The following is a 15683-nucleotide window of genomic DNA, read 5'->3' as shown; positions in this document are numbered from 1 at the left end:
AATCTCAAAGTTCTGCCATATCGTACACACTGAATAGTGCCATGGGTTTCAGCCTCCTCTGTTTCATGGTTTTTTTGTTACCTTAAGTGTCAGCTAAGACTATACACATTCACATACATGTATAATATTTTGTAAAGTATAGGAGGTACTTTTATTTTACATACAGACAACCACTCTTTTTTAGTTTCTACTGGAGCATACCAGGTGTAGGACTTGCCATGAAATCTAAATGCTACCAAAGGCCCAGAGCCTATACTCCCTTCTCAGCACAAAGGAGGAGCGCACTTGTGCATGTACTGATAGTCCCCGATTAACTGCACTCGGGTCACATTGTGGAGGGTCTCACAAATGCAAAATAGATTCCTTTCACCTGAAAGGAAGTGGGGACATGTCATCCAGGAGTGCATCTAAGTCACATCAGCTGCTAATGGGCATGAAGTCCACAGTGCAACTAAAGCCCCAAGGCACGGACAGCATGGACATCAGCTATCTGGAACAGCTGCACTCCGCTCGTTTGTCCCTGTTGCACCATACTTCTTGCTCGTGTAGACAGAGCCAGCCTCTGCCATTTGATTTTTGCATCATGTCCTTAGTTTTGGATGAAGGCAACAATCAAGTGATGTAGAAATACACCATCTCAGGCACTGGTGACTTTTTTGCTCCCTGAATGCTTCTATCTGCCAACCAACAAAACTTACTATGATTTTATCTGCTATGCAAATTAATCCTTTGTTATCACATTCTTCTCCACATCTGGGTCTCAAAAGGACACAAACCACATTTTTAGCCCTCGTAGAGAAACTTAAGTGAACCTACTTTTGCCTTGTCTCCACTGGAAAGAGTATTTCTAGGAGGTGTATGTCTGTGTGTCTGTCTCTCTCTATCACTTGCATGTACCCTTTTGTGATTCCTGTCATCAATATGGAAGTGCAAAACTGCCAGCAATTTGAGTATGTGTCTCAGTAATTTGACACTCACTGGATTATCCATCCAGGGACCCCATTACTCTCTGAAATTGGCTTTTTCCAAATCTAGTCTCAACCAAATTACTTAGAAAAACATGTAAATAAATCAGGGAAGCTGTATGTAAATAAAATCCATAATAAAATGTTGGGCTATCTTATACAGCGGAGCTAACAAAACTGGCTCCTGTGGATGAGAGTATTCCAGTTTGTGCCCATTGCCTCTTGCTCTTTCACTGAGCACCACTGAGAAGAATCTGCCTCCATCTTCTTGCCATGCCTGCTATAAACACTTATGCACACTGACAAGGCGTGTCTCCATCCCAAGGTTTTCCTTCTTGAGATTAGGCATTACAGCTTGCTCAGCCTCTCCCTGCACAACAAACATCTCTCTTGCACTGGGGAGCCCAGGCTGGACCCAGCACTCCAGCTGTGGCCTCACCAGTACTGATATAATAATACTGATAATGAAGTACTGCTCTTACATACATATGTTAGCTATCATTGATGAAGTAAATTAAGCACCTGGCAGAAAAATCACTTAGCTGCATTCTTTTCAATTTGATTTACAGGGTATGCACATCACTGAACTGAATCAGCCTCTCCTCTTTGAGAGCCATCCCAAGTGCATCATTTATATACAACATAAACTGTCTAGCCTTCTACCGTACTCTATCTGCATCTGCTTACACTTGCTTGAAATATCAAGAGAAGAAAAAACAAAGATATTGTTAGTGTTGGGGAGAATCGAATGGATGTTCTATTAATGTTTCTCAGGTGATGGATCATACGGTATAATTAAATATTATTAAATGTACTTACATTATCAAGTAATCTATGTATACTGGAAACCTAGGGAGTACATTGAACATTTAAAGGAATCGTTGAAGGGGAACCCTGGGAGGGAACAGGTATAACCTGACCTTGGATAAGGGCCTGGAGATGATGAAATGAGTTGAAGCAGAACCAAGGAGCGGAGGGAGCATGCGTCGAGTGAGAAAGGTGAAAGAGTTCAGCGGAGAGGAAGACTCCTTACTTCATCTGGACGACCACCTGGACGACCACCAGAGTGCGCCACGCATGTGCAAAGGGGAGGGGAGCTAATTAGAATGAAAAGCGAGGCTGATGTTGCAACCTGTAATGAATATGTATACCTGACGCAATATTGTATGTATAAATAATGGCTGGGAAGTAACGGGACTTGAAGCCAGATTTGGGCACCTGCCCCGGCTTCCAGCGCTGAATAAAGCACCTTCATATAATCACTTGGTGGTTATGTGGTTGCTACGCTAACATTTTGGCGACCCAGATGGGACAGCGTGGGCACTGCTGAGGCGGATCGTGTCTCGGTTTCGCTCCAGCCGGCACCGAGGGATTCTCGGGGAGCAGTCGACCACGACCGACCTCCGCTGCTCACGACGTACCACTGGAGTGGTAAGCAAAGGTGCTTTCAACTTTGGGTATTCGGTACCGATTTGGTTGGGAAAGCCTGCCGGTCAGACGCGGCGAAAGCCACGCTCGGTTGGGCAGGGAGCTCCCGGGGTAAGCCTAGGCGCCGTCCGTTAGACAGAGCGAAAGCTCTGCAGGTTCGGCATTGGTAACTGTATTGGTTTGTGCTGAAGGGTCAGCACCAGGTATTATTGGTATGTAGAAAGCGTGCTGCTGCTGCTCCGGCAGCTTTTTAGCGAAAAGCACGCTGCTGCTCCGGCAGCTTTTGGGAAAGCACACTGCTGCTCCGGCAGCTTCTGGAAAGTGTGCTGTTGCTGCTCCGGCAGCTTTCGGGAGAGTGTGTTGCTGCAGCTTTCGGGAGAGTGTGTTGCTGCAGCTTTCGGGAGAGTGTGTTGCTGCAGCTTTCGGGAAAGTGTGTTGTTGCTCCGGTAGCTTTCGGGAGAGTGTGTTGTTGCTCCAGCAGCTTTCGGGAGAGTGTGTTGCTGCTTCGGCAGCTTCCGGGAGAGTGTGTTGCTGCTCCGGCAGCTTTTGGGTCCGTATTATAAGCTCAAAATGAAAAAGATTAAAGAAATTTTGGGAAAAGATGTACCTATCCCGCGGACATCCCCGCTGGGGTGTTTGCTAGCACACTGGAAAGAGGGAGGTTTTGGTCAAGAAATGCGGAAAGGAAAGCTGATTGATTATTGTAATATTTGGTGGCCACAGTATAAACTAGAGGACCAAGAAACTTGGCCTGAGAATGGAACATTGCAATATAATACAATTTTACAATTAATGCTATTTTGTAAGTGGGAAGGAAAATATGATGAACTGCCGTATGTGGAATTATTCTTTTATTTGCGCCGAAAGCCTGAATGGCAGCATGCTTGTGGAATAATGGTGCTTGAAGTTTAAACTGAGGAACGTTGTTGTGCATGTACTAAGGAGGGACGCTGTATACAGCATCAGGCAATAGAGAATAATAAGTATTATGGGAAATAATATAATATAATAATATAATAATATAATAATGTATATAATAATATAATAATATAATATAATAATATAATAATGGAAATATTGATCTGGAAGTTGCACCGTTGGCTCCGCCGGAAGAGCCAGGACAGGGAGGGAAAAGAGAAAAGGAAGATAGCAGTAGTGATGGAGAATCCCCGATTTTAGTCTCCCCGTGTCACATAGGACCCGGCAACAGCGAAGGGCAGGAGAAACTATAAATGAACAGGGAGGGAAAATAATCGCTCCCCTCAGGCAAGGAGTGGGGACAGAAGGACCGGTATATGTCAAGGTGCCTTTTTCAGCTGGGGATTTAATGATATGGAAGCAAGCAGCCGGCACCTACAGGGAAAACCCAGATAAAGTAGCTAGGATAATGAAAATGATAATTAAAACCCAAAATCCTGATTGGGATGATCTCCAGGTGATCCTGGATACTTTGATGGATTCAACAGAAAAGGACATGGTATTACGGGCAGCCAGAGAGAGAGCCCGAGAAGATATACGTAATGGATTAGTGCTTGGAAATCTAGATCAAAACTTCCCCACCGAGGATCCCCAATGGGATTATAACACAGGGGATGGAATAAGGAGGCTGAAGAGATATCAAGATTGGGTACAAATCGGGGTACAGAATGCCATGCCCCGGACCATAAATTGGTCAAAATTGTATAATGTCAGGCAAGAAAAAGCGGAATCACCTTCCGCCCTTTTAGAGAGATTGAAAGAAACTAAAGAGCCTTTGGTAAAAAAAATTCAAATAGGAAATAAGGAAGTAAAATTTTTAATTGATACAGGGGCCACATATTCAGTACTCAATAGATTAAGTGGTAAGATAGGGGAAAGGAAAACTACTATTGTAGGTGCCACCGGGAAGGAGGAAATACGGCCGTTCTTACAACCCCTTGATTTACAGTTTGGAGGTAAAGAAATTACGCATGAATTTTTATATGTACCAGAATGCCCTATTCCTCTTTTGGGACGGGATTTGCTAACTAAACTATAATGTTTGAAGATGGAGAATTGATTATGAGAATCCCGGAATCAAAAGTGGGACAAATATTAATGATTAAAGAGAAGGCTGTTCCTCATATCCCAAAAGAGGTAGAAAATGCAGTAATGCCTGCAATTTGGGAAACGGACGTGCCTGGAAAATCAAAAGTAGCCCAGCCAGTAAAAATTGAACTTAAGGAAGGGGCCCGACCGGTACGGATTAAACAGTACCCGTTGAAGCTAGAAGCTAGGCTAGGGATAGTAAAGATTATAGATAAATTTCTTAGCTACCACATTCTGGAGGAATGCAAATCTGAATATAATACCCCAATTTTCCCAGTAAAGAAACCTAATGGGGAATACAGGCTAGTGCAGGACCTTAGGGCAATAAACGAAATAACAAAAGATATACACCCAGTGGTGGCTAATCCTTATACATTGTTAACATCTGTAAAAGAGAAATATAAGTGGTTTACGGTAATTGATTTAAAAGACGCCTTCTTCTGCATACCCATTGACAAGGAAAGTAGAAAGCTTTTTGCTTTTGAATGGGAAAATCCATGGAACGGACGAAAGATGCAACTAACCTGGACAAGGTTGCCTCAAGGATTCAAGAATAGCCCGACCCTCTTCGGCAGTCAACTAGCTAAAGAAATAGAAGACTGGATTAACCAAGAACAGATTCAGGTACCAAAGGACCGATACTTGCTGCTGCAATATGCGGACGATATATTAATAGCTACCGAAGGAGAGTCAGAATGTATTCAGGTAACTATTGATATTTTGAATCAATTGGGACTAAATGGGTACAAGGTTTCTAAACAAAAGGCACAAATCGCGTGCACAACAGTAATTTATTTGGGATGTGAAATTTCTCAAGGACAAAGAAAATTGGGAGTTAACCGAATACAAGCTATTTGTGAAATCCCCGAGCCGCGAAATCTGCACGAACTACGGGCTTTCTTAGGTATGGCCGGGTGGTGTAGACTGTGGGTAATGGACTATGGACTCATAGCAAAGCCCCCCTATGAAACCCAAAAGGCCTGTACATTTACCTGGGGAAAGCCACAACAAGAGGCCTTTAAGAAATTAAAAGAAGCCCTGATGAAGGCGCCTGCCTTGGGCTTGCCGGACTTATCAAAGGACTTTCAGCTGTTTGTGCATGAGAGACAACGATTGGCATTAGGAGTACTGACCCAGCGACTTGGGAGCTGGAAAAGACCTGTGGGGTATTTTTCTAAACAATTGGATGCGGTAAGCGCCGGATGGCCCTCGTGTTTAAGGGCCGTGGCAGCCACAGTCCTTTTAATACAGGCAAAAGGGGGGCCATTGGCTATCGCCCAGCCGAATGAATCTTAAGAACTACTAACCTATTGAACCCAGCAGTGTTTCTAGGAACAACTGCGGAGGAAGGAGACCTCAGTCATGATTGCGTGGAGATCATCGAACATACCTATGCCAGCAGAACAGACTTAAAAGATCAGCCTCTGGAGAGACCAGATTGAGAACTTTTCACGGATGGAAGCAGCTTCGTGGAAAATGGGACTCGTTTTGCAGGATACGCGGTAACTACATCAAAGGTAGTGATTGAGGCAAATTCCCTACCTCCGGGGACTTCAGCCCAACGAGCAGAAATAGTCGCCCTGACGCGGGCCCTGGAACTAAGCGAGGGTAAGAATGTGAATATTTGGACAGATTCAAAATATGCATTCGGGGTAGTCCACGTACATGGGGCATTATGGAAAGAAAGGGGAATGCTATCCTCATAAGGGACTAATATAAAATATCAGGAAGAAATATTGAAATTAATAACAGCTGTACAGAAACCCCAACAGGTGGCCATAATGCATTGTAAAGCTCATCAAGGAGGGATGTCAGAGATTGCAGAAGGTAACAGATTGGCAGATTTGACGGCCCGGAAGGTCGCGCGTGAAGTACGGAAAGTAATGGCTCTAATTCCATCGAAGGTAGGCCTCTCTTGTTTCAAATTACCTAAAAACCCAAAGTATTCAGCAGAAGATGAGAGACTTGCAAATTTGATGAAGGCCCGGAAGAATCCTGACGGATGGTATGTGACTGCGACAGGACAACTCATAGTGCCTCCTATAATAATGCGAGAAATCTTACAAATAAAACATAATGAATGTCACTGGGGTGCAGGAGCAATGGTGACCTATTTGAAACGAGGTGTCATCTCGGTACACATGTTAACAATGGCAAAGTCAGTAATGTCAAAATGTGAGCTTTGCTTAAAGAATAACCCGGTAGCAAGGAAACATGCTGAGATGGGGAGAACTAGAGCTGGAATAGAGCCTGGAGATTACTGGCAAATAGACTTCGTAGAACTGCCTAAAGCAAGAGGTTATAAATACCTATTGGTAGGGGTTGATACTTTTTCAGGATGGCCAGAGGCCCTTCCCTGTCGAACCAACCAAGCTAAAGAAACGGTAAAATGGTTACTACGGGAAATAGTCCCTAGATTTGGTGTACCATTGGGTATTTCTTCAGACAGGGGACCACATTTCATTGCCAATGTGGTTAAGGAGGTTAGTAGGTTACTAGGAATTACCTGGAACTTACATACCCCATGGAGGCCTCAATCTAGTGGTCAAGTAGAGAGGATGAACCAAACCTTAAAAGGACAATTAAGCAAAATCTGTCAGGAGGCTAAGATACAGTGGCCACAGGCCTTACCGATAGCTTTGCTAAGAATTAGAATAAAGCCAAGAAGTGGGATGTCAGTAAGTCCCTATGAAATCATGTATGGAAAACCTTATGAGTCTCCTGAACCGAACCCGAATATGCATGTTACCGGTAAACAGGATGTATATAATTATGTTTTAATAGTAATGAAAATACTTGCTCTTGGTATGAGTGAAGTATTTTCAAAGGGGGGAAATGTTAGTGTTGGGGAGAATCGAATGGATGTTCTATTAATGTTTCTCAGGTGATGGATCATACGGTATAATTAAATATTATTAAATGTACTTACATTATCAAGTAATCTATGTATACTGGAAACCTAGGGAGTACATTGAACATTTAAAGGAATCGTTGAAGGGGAACCCTGGGAGGGAACAGGTATAACCTGACCTTGGATAAGGGCCTGGAGATGATGAAATGAGTTGAAGCAGAACCAAGGAGCGGAGGGAGCATGCGTCGAGTGAGAAAGGTGAAAGAGTTCAGCGGAGAGGAAGACTCCTTACTTCATCTGGACGACCACCTGGACGACCACCAGAGTGCGCCACGCATGTGCAAAGGGGAGGGGAGCTAATTAGAATGAAAAGCGAGGCTGATGTTGCAACCTGTAATGAATATGTATACCTGACGCAATATTGTATGTATAAATAATGGCTGGGAAGTAACGGGACTTGAAGCCAGATTTGGGCACCTGCCCCGGCTTCCAGCGCTGAATAAAGCACCTTCATATAATCACTTGGTGGTTATGTGGTTGCTACGCTAACAATATGTCTTGCAAATAAGCACTTCAAGATGTCTAGCATATATTGCAGTTAAAAGCCATGAGCTACTGAATCCTCAGAACAGGCATAGCTCCTTATGTCTTTTCAGCTCTCTCTGTAGTGGGAAATGGAATAATTTCCATTTTGCATTTGTAACTGTTTTATACACTTGGGAAAGAGATTATAAATCCCGACAGCAATTGCCAGGGAGCAGGAAGAAGGAGTGGGATCCCTCTGTGATGGAGAATGAGTGAGGAGCCATGGGGGACTCCAGCAGAGGCAATGCCCCCTTTGCAGTCCCAGAGCAGCAGGGCAGGTGGCAATGACCAGTTCTTCCGACAGCTCCGGGAAGGTGAAATGACGAGGACTGGTGGGGCTCTGGGTAAAGCCCTGCGTGGACCCAGCCCAAACTGTGCTTCAGTCCCACTTGCTCCCTTACCTTACATAGGCACTCCTCAGCTTAGAAACACAGGTGTAAGGAAGTCATGAATTTAATGAGTTCTGTGAAATACAAGTCTTCTGAACAATGAGATACTGAACCAGGAAAACAGGGTGTTTCTGAAATCCTCTGTATAAAAGCCGAGAAAAATAACTGCAAAACTTCTATGGCATACCAGAAAAGAGACGTGATATATATGTGCATACATGCACACTCAAATATATAGAGAGAGGATATTTGGGGAAACCAAATAGAAACATAGCTAGAAAGCCAACTTAAAATGGCAAACACATGTTTTTAAATATGTAATTACTTTGCTGGGTTTCGAGGTTTTTGTGTTTTTCTTTTCAAACACAGAATGGATTTTTCAGCTACTACGCCTTCCACTTTCTTTTACTGTCTTTGTTTATCAAATATTACTCCTTCTCCTGCCCCTCTTTCCCCTTTAAGAAAAATATATAGCTTATGGGTTGGGATCTTCTGATGGCCAGCAGCTGGCATGAGTTGCCAAAGCTCCCCCTCAGAACACAGGACCTGCCCTTTCCACAGCAGTAGAGTCAGTGGGAATCCCCCAAATAGGAAGGAGACGGCAGGCTCTTGTGGAAATGGCATTTGTCACGTAAAAAGAAGACGACCTGGCCATAACTGATTCAGTTTGCTTATGTCAGGCTACCAAAAATGTTATTTCCTCAAATGACAAGGTGTGATGTAATGGCATAGGACTGGAAAAAACAGCATAAACAGCAGCAGATTCAATTGTGCCAAAGCCAGTTCATTTGCCACCGGTTCTTCTTCTCTGAGCTTTTGTTCACATGCTGCATTTTTCCCCCTCCCTCCTCCAAGCTGTACGTAATCCCAAATTTACTACTTGCCTTATCTGAACCAGCAACGTGAAGCCTTTCAAATCTGAGTTTTTTTACATGAAAGCTCAAACATAAGAAAGATGTTCTGCTGCTTGCTTATGGCAGGGTAATACAAACAAGCCAAGTGTGCCTGTTTGTTAACTTTTCCTCTTATAAAATTTATTTCCCAATGACTGTTCCTCTTTCTATCTCTTTGAGTGCTGAAGGCACCACACAAAGGAGGTATAAGGTTGCATTCTTTACTTCTAAAATCTACTTGAGAACAGAAGTTACAACGTGTGAAGGTACACTACCGAAACATATAAACTGATAATAATGCAGTCTGCTTAACTGAATATTAAGTAAAATATTACACAGAGATAAACAGAGCAAGAAAGCGTAGAAGTTAAATATTTATTATGTCTAAACTCCAGCTGAAAAATGAAGCGTCTGTGTCAAAAAATAAATGACCGTCTCAGGAATATATCCTGAGCACAATCCTTTCTGGCTGACAAAAAGAGTGAATTGTTTTATTTGGTACAGGCTACAGTTCGCCAGAATATGTTTAACACAAAAAAGAACAGCAGTGCCCAAAGCAGTGCAAGACTACAGCATACTGAAAGTCCCTCGCCAGAGCCAACCTCCAAGCACCCGGTGTGTTTTCACGTCCTTCCCACACCCGCAATAACTGTTGCAAGGAGCCCTGGAGCACAAGTGCAAGTTCAGCCCCAAAAGCAAGCAAGAAACATCTGCTTGTAAAGAATGTCTGGGGCAAGGTGTGTCCCCATCCCCAAGCCTGCTGGCTCAGCAGTGCACTCCACCAGGGCAAGGGCTTGTTTGGACCCCTTCAACTCCATGCTAGCACCTACGGGGTCCCAAAGGGGAATATATAAAGAATTAATGAGAACATCGCCCTTTCTAAAAGCCAAAAAGCTCGTATATAGTGATTGTGACATTTTGTTTTTAAGTTAGTGCCTATTATTCAAAAAAAGTTTCAATAAGCCTGCAGACACCAGTGGGAGACGATGGGAGAGCGGGGCTGATGGATCCCCAGCTGCACAACTCCAGCAAAGCGAAACAACTCACAGGAGCCACCTGCGTGAGCCACCACCTATAAAAAGGCACTGAAACACCAGCTTCCAAATACACCTTGTGACCCGTGTGTGAAGTAAGCCATGCTGAGCCCCGTGGCAGCACACTGCAGAAAGCCTGCCTGCCCTGTGTGGGTGCCTGGGAGCTGGGGACCAAGCACAGCACACGTGCATCAGCAGCTGGAGCAGCTCAGGCTTTATCTCCTTGGCCACAGGGCCGAGGTTGCATACTCCTTCACGCTCTGCAAGGTTGTGTTGAGAAAGGGTGACGGCAAGAGCCAACTCACAGGTTAACGTCGTGGGGAAGAGGAGCCTTGGGAATATTTTTAATTAAAGATGTGGATAAGATCAGCACGGCCAACATACACCCCACTAAAGTATTCCACAACCAGGTGCGTAAGTAAACTACATCTTCAGTTGGGATAAAAGCCAGCCCAGGGATTAAAGCAGCATCTTGTCAAGGCTCTTCATCATAAATTACCTGTATTGTCTCTTGCAATGGGTGGAAACAATTCCACCCTCTCTCTGTGATGATGTGAGTCACTGAGTTATGCTGTGCAGTAAAACAAATAGGTCTGGCTTTGGATAACAAACCTTCCTATCCAAGCTCCCTTTTAAAGGAAATGGACATGGGAAACAGGCTAAATATACCTCTCCCTGGTAAAACATTGTTAATACGCAGAAAATAATTGTTGTATTCTATCAGGAAACCACCAAAATCAAACGACACCTTGAGCATATACCCAGTTTTCCACAGAAAAGAGCTACTGGGTATTGGCAGTTTCCCAGCTGGTGAGCACTGGATAGCATGCAGCCTGGCATCATGCATGGACCCAAGCTTTAGAGACAAAACACTGAGTAGCTCTTCAAAATTGTTTCCTTACCCTGTTCCTGAACAGCAAAAGTGGGTCAAATCATCCCTTCTGACCTGGTGTTTTCCCATCCTATCCCATCCCGTCCCATCCCAGTGCTGACACTTACAACCCCAGCTACCCACCTCAGAGACCTCACTTTCCCATACCCTGATCTTCCGTGGCTCCGACCATGTCCTGTCGTCAGCCTCCTCCTGCATCATTTCACGCAGCACCCCAGAGGGAGACTTGTTATGGGATGCTGCAGCCTCTGCCCCACACAGGAGTGCATTAACCTCTGCAAGCTGTCCTCCCTAACCAGTGTGCAAGCTCCTGCCCAGCGGCACATGCACGGGGTTGCTTCCTTTCTCCTACCCTACACAATCTAAGAGGCTGCGCATCAGTGGTCACTCCAGAGAAATGACTTGGTGAAGATACGGTGGTCAACACTGACTCAAAATGGTGAGATCCGGATGGCACAGGTGCAGAAAAATCCCTCTGTCTTACACAGAGAAGGGGCTGGAGGAACATTTTAGAGCCATTTCATGTAAAAAACTTCTTGCTGTTTTAAAACTTTATTGTTTGAAGATTTTTTTTTTTTATGTCACATTTGTGGACACCTGCACATTGGTCCTTAAAAAAACCTTATTTTCCAAAATATCTGACTAGCAACAAACATTAATAGAGACAAAGAAACCTAAATTCCCCTGTGTCTAAAATAAGTTATTTCCTTATCTTTTGTGCTATGCAACAGCAGCAGATCTTATTTCAAGGTTGTTTAACCTGTGTGAAAACACAAATTTTGTACGGCTATATCTCTTACATACTTCTGAGGTTTTAATTCAAATAGTCTCCAAAAAAAATCACTTGTACAAACAGGTGTTTGAAAGGAGGATAACAGCTACACAGCTTATCTGAAAGAAGAAAAAATGTAGTGCCTCAGTGGCTGGAGCCAGGTTGGGCCCAGGAGGACCGACGTGGGGCTGAAACAGATAGGGTGAGCTGGAAATGAGCTACGTTTGCACAGGACCACATGGGGTCTTAGTGCTAACTGGCCCAGAAGGACCCATTTCACAGCCCAGAATTTCCCTTCTTTTGGTACTCTGACAGATGAGGGACAGCGCAAGGCAGAATCCCATTGGCAGTGTGGAACCACTGTGCTGCTTGTCTGGGTGGCTTTTCCTAAAGCCAAGGCTCCACGTTCTCCCTCAGCATTAAACACACCTGACTGGCTATCTCCTAGTGAGGCTGAATGGCCTTTTCAGCAGGAAAAATGAATGAATAAGATTTAAAGTTCATCATCCATTTGGATATTTCTTCCACATCCAGTTTCTTTTACTACAGAGTTCAACACTCAAAAAAAAAAAAGCCTCAAGAGCCAGCCTGTCACATATCTCGCCCAGCAGGGTCACCTGTGACAGAATATTCAACATTTGTCAATAAATCCTCTCGTCCTCTTCTAACAAAAGGAAAACGGTATGGCTCAGCAACACACACACAAGTTTCCCTTGCAAGGGTCCACGTTTCCCCCTGAACGTGCCCTCCTGTAGGAGCTAGGTCAGGATCTCAGCACTGTGCTCCCCTGTGCCCCACAGGGTGAAGTCCCGTACTTGCTCCAACCGAGAGTAACATTTGCAATGATTTCAACAGGACTACTCCTGGGGTGCATGACCTATAGCAAGATCCATTATCAGTGAGTCACTAGCAGAACAGGGACAGGCACCCAAGCATGTGCCACATGAAGTGCTTAATTTTAAGCTGCCACTTTTGCTCCAGGCACAAAGAAGGGTTTATGTCCAGGATTTTTCCATTTTTCCAGCTATAAAAGTTTTTCTAAGAAAAAAGTCTATCCTTTTGGTGAATTAGGGGCATATCTAGCTCTGCACTCAAAAAGTTTGAAAAAAAATCAGAAGCAGTTTTGATTTAACATGAGTTCACTTGTCTCCCACCAGTACTACAGCACTGCAGTGCTTCCATATCAATGGCTTATTTTAAACTGTTAGGCTGATCATCATTCTTAGCCACGCAGCATTCATTCACACCGACATTTCACAATGCCCACCATGTCTTCCTATTTCCTCTTCTCTCATTCCTAAACTTATTTCCCTGTGTCTCCTGACACACATAACCCTCTTAGTCACCCGATAACAAGGTGACCTGAAGACAAATATCCAGCCTTACTGGATACTTCCTACTGGTTTTGTCATTTATTTGGCCAGTATTAAACTACAAGAAGAGACATTTACTTGGTTATCTTACTTGTTCCGTTATTTTTCAGCATCCATTTGCTTCATCTCTGCTTCTCTAAATTTTCTGTTGAGTGATCTTTTATCCCCCTTCATTAGTTTGCATAGCGGCACCTCAAAATCATACCCAGGTTTCCTCAGCACTGGTTTTTCTTCAATGCTTTTATGACATTTGAGTCTTGCTTTTTGTTGTAAGAATTGATAAAGACGACAGTCCATGCCCCTCTTGAGCTTCTAGGTATCGTTTAAGGAAACAGAGCCAGAGTAAATTAATATTATAAATACGTTTGAAGAGAAATCATACAACTGATGAATTTTAAAGGGTAATTCAACCTCTGCTCATTGCACTGCCTGCAGTGTCAGCTCGGGGTAAGGGTACTTCGGGATGCAGGCGCCTTGGGGTGGCACTTGCAAGGCCGGCAGGCGGGGGCTGGTGGTAGCAATGACAATAGGTGACAAACGGGGTTCTCGTGCCAGTCACAAGCATTTCTTATACTCCAAAACTGCCGCCGGGCTCTATTTTCTTCTCCACGGAGAGGTCAGCGCTGGCTCTCGTGCACTGGCACACATTGCTTTTGTGTAAAAAGGGCAACAGGTGGCAATGCTCGCCCCAAGGTCACAGGGAAATACGTCTGCTGGTCACGTAGGTGGCCAGCAAACATAAAACCCCGTTCGCGTTCTCATCTCACCTATGTGACAGGCAGCAGGTACTGTGCTAGGTGGAGTTGCGGCTCTCATAATATGAGGATTTGCTGACAGAATTTCAAAAAACACACATTTGGGGAAGATGTTTTTTTTAGCTTTTATTCGCTTGAAGTGAACACAGAGAATAAGGACCCGGGGACATTAGTGTGCAGTGCTGACAACATTAGGGAAAAAAAAAGAAAAGCGAGATTAAAATAGACTTGCAGCTGAAATTGTTCGTGGTTGAAACATATGATTCGGCACAAATCATTGAGGAATGCAGCAGAAAGCAGCTTGGCCTGACTTAGTTGTGATGAACTGAAAACTACCTAATCAGCACAGATAGGGCAGCTTTTGCTCACTCGTTTTTGTGCTTGTGTTACCAACGGCACACCTACCAGGTTAAACAGGGCTCTTGTTACTAAAAGCAGCGTGTGTTGGCTAGGTGCCAGCACTCCCTCGAGCTAACCCCCAGACTTCCCAGCGCATCTCAGCTGTGGTAAAAAGCTCTGCATCCTACTGCTTCTCCTCTGGGACCTGACATTAAAAAACTGCAAATGTGCTCTTTCACGTTACAAGAGTGCATATGCAAACTTCCCTCTGCCCTCTCTGCATAATGCACCTCAACGGGCATTATCATACGGAGGTAACCTTTAGATAACAATTTAGAGATTAGCTGTTAACATAACAGATAACAGAAAAAAAACAACCCAAGAGCTAGCAACCTGTCCAGAAAGTGGGATAATATTTCCCACCTCGTATCAATTCCTTTATTCTCAGTGTGGGCACAGCTCCACGCTGCCTTCAGCTGCAGCGCCCACCCTGCACAGCCTCACGCTGTGCACATCCTTCGAGCTGGAGCGGAAAGGAGAGCAATGTCACACCGCCTGCATCCTCTGCAAGTCCCTCCAACCGAGCACAGGCTTGTCTTGATCTGTCAGTGGGAACTGCTGAAGCCAAAAGGTAGCTTTTTTTTAACATTTTAAAAACGTGAGTTCATTCATTTTCATTCAGTTTACTCGATATTCTCTTTTTTTCTGTTCAAAGGCTTGGAGAATGCAACTTCCTCCCCACTCTTATCTAAGCACAGAAGAAAATCTTTTCAAAACCCAGGCTATAAAGCCCAGAGCAGCCCTTCACAAACTATGCTGAGTTATCAGAGGTCTGGCTCTCATAGGGACGAAAGGACCTTTATCACATTCCCAGAAAGCAGTGTCGGGCATGGTTTTGCCCATGCAGAAAGTTTTTCCTCCCACTCTGATCTCATGGGGAATGCCACAGAAATCTGCCAGCGTCCATCAGCCTCATGAAATCATTTATAACATGGAGTAAAAACTACAGCTTCCTAAACTTCAGGAAATTCTGCCCAGCCAAAGCAAGGCAACAGATGTTTCCTGAAATTTGTCATCACCTACTCTAGCATAGGGTTGCTACCCTAAGGACATTTCTGACAGGTTAATTTGATAAGAACTGTGAAATGGAAGTACGAAGATGGAATAAAAATGCAGAGATCACCTTCAGCCTTTTTCAACAAGACCACACTAGGCCACGTACAGTAATGGGCTCCTCATTATCACTACAATAACTAGTAAGAACTCGATTTTTTTTTTCATGTGACAATGCACATGAATACTGGTGCTAGCTAATAGCCTTGTTCAGCTTCTTCTGGAGG

This window comes from Anser anser (genome assembly GCF_964211835.1).
Source record: "Anser anser genome assembly, chromosome: 4".
In the NCBI taxonomy this organism is placed as follows: Eukaryota; Metazoa; Chordata; class Aves; order Anseriformes; family Anatidae; genus Anser; species Anser anser.
Note: the sequence above shows the minus strand (reverse complement) of the source record.